This window comes from Lates calcarifer, unplaced genomic scaffold (assembly GCF_001640805.2).
Source record: "Lates calcarifer isolate ASB-BC8 unplaced genomic scaffold, TLL_Latcal_v3 _unitig_4706_quiver_1886, whole genome shotgun sequence".
Taxonomy (NCBI): domain Eukaryota; kingdom Metazoa; phylum Chordata; class Actinopteri; family Centropomidae; genus Lates; species Lates calcarifer.
Window position 1 is genome coordinate 1 of NW_026117057.1, and position 6438 is coordinate 6438.

The 6438-nt window shown below is 43.8% G+C and overlaps 1 pseudogene; it reads left to right on the forward strand.

Moving 5' to 3' along the window:
- The first annotated feature begins 1332 nt into the window (after nt 1-1332).
- On the forward strand, nt 1333-5849 carry LOC108902132 (PDZ domain-containing protein 4-like; annotated as a pseudogene).
- The last annotated feature ends 589 nt before the right edge of the window (nt 5850-6438 follow it).

Sequence of the window (6438 nt, forward strand, 5' to 3'; positions counted from 1 at the left end):
GGGAACAGTCGAGGGGACACAACTCCTCCTTCCCTCCACCTGCGAGACCTCCAGCTCAGCTCAGACTCTCTCCCCGGCCTGGACTGGACAGCTGGAGGAGGAACAGGAGGAGCAGCGTACAGCCCCCACCACCATCACCACCACAAGGTAGATTCAAATGACGTCCTGTTAAAGGATCCCACAGACATATCAATATATCCTGCTCCTCTGTGACATGCAGCTCACTGTTGTTCCAGACTATTAAATATACAACAGTGACACTGTTGCACTGGGTGACATGTTCCTACATTACCATGAACACACACTCTGATTCAATCCTACATACACTGTCTTTCTGCTCCAGATACCCACTATAATATCAACATGGTTCCCACCACATGCACGGTTCCCTTTTCATAGAGTTTGTTGACAATAACAAAATATAAAATGAGGCTGGACTTCAACAGCTAATATGACCCAACGATTCAGATGGACTTCCAGTGGGACGTACTGTATACACGTACTGTAAAACCCTTAAGCTCTTATCAAGAATGGTGCACCTCAGAGAAACTGTCAGTCGTCTCATAGCAACAAGAGCTGCAACCAGTTTCCACTATGTTTACTGCTGCTGGATACAAAGAGATGAATAGTTGCACCTGCTGTCAGGAGTGAAATTATATATTTCATCCAACATACAGTATGGTTTATGTTTTTTCAAAAGAGATTTGGAAGTCATTCCTAAAAAAAAAAAAAATATATATATATATATATATATATAATATATATATATATATGTATATACTAACTTAACTGTAGATGTCTGAAAGTGCAATTTGATAATGGATAATGACTCTACTGTATTTGACATTTAATAGAGCAAAATGTCTTTTCATTTCCCTGAATGTCCTTTTCTGCTGCTTGACAATGACCAGTTCTTTAAAATGTTCCTTATATGAATATCTTCTGAAAACACCAAGGCTGGATCACCAGCTGGCTGAAATGGCCAACTGCCCAAAGGCCTCACACCATCATGGAGCCCAAAAGCCCCAGGTTCACTCTGCTCCATTTCTGTCTACGTGATTAATCACAAATGTATTAGAAATCTGCACCAGGGGGCCAACAGCAATTTTTTGTCCCAGAGGCCCCTTAAAAAAAAATCCGCCCACGCACCAATATCATCCTCAGCTTACTGTGACTGAATCAATATCGACAAATCATGATATTTTATCAGCACTATTCTCCTGCACAGAAAGAAATTCTAGATTGACAGTACTAAGATTACTGGAAGTTGTGAAACACTTTTCATTGCCTGGTTTCTGGCTGCTAACTGACCTCTGACCTCCTGACCTGCAGCACTACCATCACCATCACCACCAGCCGCCTCTGACGATGATGATGATGATGCCGGGCCTGACAGAGGAGGAGTGCCAGCGATACCAGGAGCTACTGGAGATAAAATGCCAGTACGAGAGACGTAATGAAAAGCAGCAAAGAGAGGCAGTGAAAAACGATCGTGAAGGCATCGAAGCCGAAGCAAAAGACCAAGACCAAAGACCAAGACAAAGAGGCGGATAAGGAGGGTGAAGAGGAGGCTTCTTCTTCCTCAGTGGTGGACGTGAACTGCAATGAGACTTTCAGTGAGCACGAGATGGCGCTCATTGACGAGGAGTTACGCCACCTGGAGTTTAAGTGCCGCAATATTCTCCGTGCCCAGAAGATGCAGCAGCTCAGAGAGAGATGCCTGAAAGCCTGGATGATGGAGGAAGGAGACAGTGGCAGCAGGTAACCATGACAACAACTGACGCTGGAATGTGTGTATGTTAAAGTGAATGAGTACTGTCACATGAGCCAAAAATATATTACACTTGTGACCACACCCACTCTGCGATGTCATGATGCACTACAGTGCAATCTTACATCACTTTTGGGTTGCGTAAAATTTCAACCACTAGATGGCAGCAAATGCAGACTTTTCTCATCTCATGAGGGTAAAGTTAGGAGTGAAATTTTAGCTACTGTGCAGGTATTAATCTTTTCTAAGCCTGAAAATAAAATGTAAAAAACTATACAAAATCTTCTCTTGTAGGTGTGGATGATGACAATGATGAAAATGACGACCCCCACCATCACGAGTTGTCGGCCATCAACGAGCTCCCAGAGCGAGAGCGATCGGACGACAAAGACAGCACCAGCGCCTACAACACTGGAGGGGAGAGCTGTCGGAGCACGCCGCTGGTCAGCACTGAGCAGATCCCGCCTCTCCATGAAGAGGAGGACGAAGGAGGCCGACGACTGATGTCTCCGCCTCCTCTCCTCCCCCTTGGCCACCTCCCCCCTCTGAACTCCCCTCTTACCCCCCGTCGTCACAGACGCGACAGAGAGAGACGCCACTCGAACCTCAGCTGCTCTTTCTCCCCGAGCACTTACAGGAAGTATGAAACAGCCAATGGCATCATGGCAAACGGCTCAAGCTCCACCCCCTCGACACCCTCCAAGTTCAGGTCTTTGTGATTTTACTGCTATTATTATTATTATTATTATTATTATTGTTAGCTTTAATTTACTAAGAGAAAATTAATAGTAATACTGGATACTTTGCTGTGTTTGCTGCCATCTTCAGGTCTCTGAGCAGAGAGGCCGGGGTCGTCTTCAAGACGTGGTGTGGCTGATGGAGGCCGGGGCTCCAGAGCAGGTACAGAATTGATGCTTCTGCAGCTGAAACACTAACTCTGTGTTTTAATTAACTCACACAAAACCCGTTTCTTTTTAAAAATATTGGAGACACAGATCTGCTGAAATTTTGGTTGCACATAAGTGGTAATTTTTGTTCACAGTTTACATTTTTTTGGCCATATACACTATGTTAATTACCATCGCAGGTGGAGCCACCAACAGGCCCACAGGTGGAAGTGCAGAGTCCAGTCCCTATTTCACCAGGCGACACCACAGCCACAACAAAACCGTTAGAGCGATACCAGAGCTGTATGACCCTGCCCTCTGAGGGCCTGGTGGACCCTCTGGACCGAGTGAGAGACAGAGCGAGGGCCGAGGGCGAGGAGAGGGGGATGGGCACGGGCAGCAGCGGCCCGGCCAGCCCCAGGAGTGTGAACAGCGCCCCCTGCGGTCTGGAGGACCATCACACAAGAGCCTCGCGGTTAGGACTGGCCTTACCACTTGGGTTGACACAGTCATCACCAACCGCCTCACCACAACGCATGGAGTGGAAGGTAAAGACTGTGATGATACTGATTGTTTAAGGTTAAATGCAGGGGAACTAATAGTGGGCCGGAAGGTTAGAAAATAATCTAAAAATCCTTTGGAAAGCAGACAAGTAAGACAAAGTGAAGATTCAATATGATTATGTATCAACTTTCTGTGGTGATGTGAAAATTTTTTTTTTTCTCAATTCTATTATTCAAATTAAGTATGAAGCTAATTCAATTAAATTAAAAGTTAATAAAATGCATTTTCCTCCTGTGTGTGGGTGAAAAAAATAGATACAGCTGTACTGTAGATTATTAGGACACCTACTTATGATCATGTGGCAGCAGTGTCATACATAACATCCTGCAGACAGAGGTCAGGAGCTACAGTTACTGCTCACATCAAGCAGAAATCCAGCTTTGCCTTGACAGCAGCTGGACACCAGAAAGACTTCATACAGCTAAATTAACCCAGTGGGCTCAAAGGAACCTTACTGGCCTGCCTCTGCCTGCTTTTAGTGTGACTCTGGACGAGAGGCTAATGAAATGTCCTCTTTGTGTCCAGGTGAAGATCCGCAGTGATGGGACTCGCTACGTGGCCAAACGTCCGGTCAGGGACCGTCTGCTGAAGGCCAGAGCCATGAAGATCAGGGAGGAACGCAGCGGCATGACGACTGACGACGATGCTGCAGCGAGATGAAACAGGTAGAGTCTGCACAGTAAAAATCAAGAAGGTATTCTTTACAGGATTCAAGTGTGGATGAAGAGAATAGAGGCAGTAGACTGTCAGCACACTACAGCTCTAACAAACTGCTCATTAAACCACATGTAATTGTTCTCCAACCTATCTCCCAAACAGGGCCGATACTGGAGCAAAGAGGAGAGGAAGCAGCAGCTGCTGAGAGCCAGAGAGTACAGACGAAGAAGAGAGTTTATGATGCAGAGCCGCCTGGACTACCTCAGAGGAGACAGGTACACCTCAAAAACTTTTAATACAAGAAATAAAATGACTGAAAGTAACACCCAAATACAACCTGGAGCAGGGATTATATACAGTGAGGGTCAAGAAAATACTGAGTCAAATATTTTAGATGTAATCTGAGGTCTGAAGAGGTTTGGTAGAGATTAAATTTGGTGGTGTATGCTCATTTCATTTGCTTTTGAATCATTGTTTTCTTTGAGGTTTGTCACTGCCAAGAGCTCAGAGTTTACCCATCAGTGTTCACCTGCACATTATGATGAGATCAATGTCAACAACTAAATCCTCTTACCTCCTGCTGCTGATAAGAAGCCATTCAGTGCGAAAATCCATAAAACATCCCGGAGACAAACTCCTTGTTGATCCAAACCAATAATCCATCAGACAAACAGTCAGCTCCGCTTCATTAATGGAAATCCTGAATCCTAAAACACCGAGACCAAAACGAACAGGGAATCTTCTTTTGTCAGTTGGTGGCTGTCAAAGGTTGTTCATTGTCCACACACACCTGAGACCTGAGACCTGCACCACGAAGCAGGATTTGAGGTTAGCGCGGTAACTTAAGCTTTAACTCCTCTCAGTCTTAAGACGGTGGTTCACTTCTTATCGCGGTAAATCGCGGTGGTAACTTCGGGTTACCTGCTCCGGAGCAGGTTAACATCAGAGGATCGGATCAACACCTGTCAGCTGCCCAACTACTGACCAATCACATCACTGGAAAACCAGAGTCATCATTCTACAGGATCCCGACATGGACAAAAGAGTTTACAATAAAAAACAAACAATAAAGATCAGTTTATAGCTCTGTGGACTCGTGTTGTTCCAGTCTCTCCACATGTAACAGCTTCTAACTTCGAACAAACGGGGAGAGAGTTCAGCTGAATATTTCCCACGATTATAAATGAACATTTGAGTCAGACATGAACTCTCTCCTCTCCTCTCTCATAAACTCTGACATTACTCTCACTGTTTATCATTTATGTATTCATTAACAATAGATCCTCAGCTTGATTCTAATAACTGGAAATTATTTCTAGCGCTTCTTCTCTAGTCACGTGATCATATTGTTTATATCTCACCTTGTTAAATATCATCATTTGACGATGAACCGAATTAACCTGCAGGTGTCAGCGTTTCTTCTCATCATATTAGAAACTTCACTCATGGTTCTGATATATATATATATATATTTTTTTTATAAAACTCCACTGATCAAAACAACAAACTGAAAGCTGCAAAGAGCTGCAGAGCTGATCTGGCATCTGAGCCTAAAATACATTTCACCATGATTCCAACAGATGTTAAGTTATTTTAAGTTTGTAAGACTAGAATCTGTCAAATACGGCTTTACAGTTAGAATCATTTTACAGAGTCATTTGAATCAAAAATAGAACTTGCAGGTTTAATGTTCTTTTTAATGTATTTAGCAATAATGTGTAGTTAATGGGCTAAAATACACAGAAGTTATTGTTCATTCATCTTTTGTGTGCAAGATAAGAACTTGTGTCCACAACATATTATCTTGTGTGCACAAGGTAAAAAAAAAAAGGGTCTCATCTAGACACTGATCTAACTCAGAACTACTCTTTGGTTTAACTTCCAGGGACCCGTCATCATCAACAGGGAGCGCTGAGGACCATCAGCTGCACCCCCAGCAGGACTCCCCAGCAACAACATCCTGTTACTGAGCCAGAAGAAGATCATGAAGAGGAGGAACCGGCGCATCCTCGACAACTGGATCACCATCCAGGAGCTGCTGGCACACGGCTCGAGGTCACCAGACGGAAAGAAAATATACAACCCTTTGCTTTCTGTGACCACGGTGTGATCTGAGGACAGAGAGGAGGGTGAAGAGGGGAAAAGAGGGATGAAGCTGATGAAACAAATTTGAAACTAAAAGATCAGAGCTTCAGATTTCTGGAAAGCTGGAAAGAAACTCACTGAAAAAGGAGAAGACTTAAGACTCAGGAGAATTAGGAGAAATGGTGGAGGAAAAGAGGAAATGTCCCCTGAACTGTCTTTGATAGTGAATGCAGGTGGAGTGACGAACGAGTGAAGGAAATGAGAGGATGGATTATACAGATGAAGAGCAGAAGAAAATAGTTGTGAAATAGTAGCGATGGAGTTAGCACTGAACAACAGGCAACAGCATTTGTTCCAGGTTGTTTTGATCACAGAAAAAAGTGTGAATAAACTTGAATGAGTGGATTAACTTTACAGGTTAGAAAGTAAGAATTCACACAATAAGTGTTGATGCCGGACTCTACAGCAGGAACT